The sequence below is a fragment of the Lemur catta genome, chromosome X (assembly GCF_020740605.2).
Source record: "Lemur catta isolate mLemCat1 chromosome X, mLemCat1.pri, whole genome shotgun sequence".
Lineage (NCBI taxonomy): Eukaryota > Metazoa > Chordata > Mammalia > Primates > Lemuridae > Lemur > Lemur catta.
Window position 1 is genome coordinate 1,827,126 of NC_059155.1, and position 2,183 is coordinate 1,829,308.

A 2,183-nucleotide genomic window follows, 5' to 3' on the forward strand; every position below is an offset into this window, starting at 1 on the left:
TAGAAGAATGGCTAACAAATGTATGAAAAAATGCTCAACATCCCTAATCATCAGGGAAATGCAAATCAAAACCACAGTGGGATATCACTTACCTCTGGTGAGAATGGCCTTTATCAAAAAGTCCCAAAACAACACATGTTGGCGTGGATGCAGAGAGACAGGAACACTCATACACTGCTGGTGGGAATGCAAACTACTGCAATCCCTGCGGAAAGCATTATGGAGATACCTTAAACAGATTCAAGTAGACCTACCATTCGATCCAGCAATCCCATTATTGGGCATCTACCCAGAAAAATAAAAGTCATTCTATAACAAAGACACCTGTACCCGAATGTTTATGGCAGCACAATTCACAATTGCAAAGATGTGGAAACAACACAAATGCCCCTGAATCCACAAATGGATTAGTAAACTGTGGTATATGTATACCATGGAGTATTACTCAGCTATAAGAAATAACGATGATACGACATCTCTTTGGTTCTCCTGGAGAGAGTTGGAACCCATTATATTAAGTGAAGTATCCCAAGAATGGAAAAACAAGCATCACATGTACTCACCAGAAAATTGGTTTCCCTGATCATCACCTAAATGCACATCGGGGAAGGGTACAAATTAGATATCAGACTGAGACGGGGGGGGGGGGATGGGTGTATGCCTACATGACGAGTGCATTGCGCACCGTCTGGGGAATGGTCATGCTTGAAGGTGCTGACTCGGGGAGGTGGGGGTGGGGCAAGGGGATGGAGGTATGACTACATGGTGAGTGCCAGGCACACTGTCTGGGGAATGGACACGCTTGAGGCTCTGACTCAGGGGGATGGGCGGGACATGGACAATGTATATAACCTGAGCTTTTGTACCCCCATGATGAGCTGAAATTAAAAAAAAAAAATTCATTCTGATGAGTCCCCTGGCTGTGCTTCATGTGTTCTCTCAGAATCAGCCTTCTTGGCTCTTGTGGCATTTTCTGTTTCCCTCTTTTCCTGTACTGTTATCTCCTATCTCTAAAACTACTCTACCACTGCCAACCAGAAGCATCACCCCTAATATCTCTGTCCTCCAATTAGACCACTGCTGCTACTGGTATCCACTACTACCTGCATGGATGCTCAGGCCCATTGCTGAAGGTATTGCAATGAGCACACTGAAGATGCACTCCCCCATCATTGCTAAAACAGCTACTGCTTGTAGGAAATCTTAGGCCCAGTGCAATTGATGCCTTGCGTCTTAATAGGCTTCTTGTTCTTCATAAAAAATAGACTCATGGTGGACCTTTCTCCCATCCATCTTCTGGACATGCCTAAATTCCAGCTGTGAAAATACCTTAGGCTCATACCAGTATATCTGGATCCCATTCATTCTAATTATAATTACTGCTATGTAAATGTAAATACATATTTTTCATGTAATATTTTTTCCTCTAATATTCCCTTAATTTTTTAATAAAATTTTTATTTTGGAATAATTTTCAATTTATAAAGAAGGTACAAAAATAATATAGAGTTCCCATAGAACTCACACCCAGTTTCCCCTAATGTAAACATTTTTATTACCATGTTACATTTGTCACACAACCAAGAAACAAACATCTGTACGTTACTATTAACTAAACTACAGATTTGATTGGGATTTTACAGTTTTTCCACTACTTTCCTTTTTCTCTTCCAGGATCCAATCCAGGATACCACATTGCATTTTGTCATCGTGTCTTTTTAGTCTCCTCTGGTCTGTTATCATTTCTTATTCTTTTCTTGTCACTTTAATTTTTAAATGGCTCAAGTATTTTTATGTTAGTTACATAGGAAAGGTCTGAGGCCTGTTCTGCCTAGGTACTACAGGTTATGGAAAATAATTTTCCCCATTAAATCTGAAAAGGCATGTTTGTCAATAAAGGGAAAAACAAGAAAGCTTGCTTTATAATAGAATCACAGATTATACTGTTGAGGTTGGACTTTGCTTTACTCCCTCAAAACAGACAACCTTTTCATAGAAGCCAGGAGCAAACTTCCCTACACTTGACCCATACCTTCTTTTCTGTTGGCTGGTTTGCCACTGTGAGTCACTGGGGATGCAGAGTGCAGCACTCACAGCTAGCTGCATGCCCAACACTATCCTCATCTTCTTCCAAAAGAAATACAGTTCAGTTTAGGGCCGCAGGGGTCTGGCTACAGTTCTCA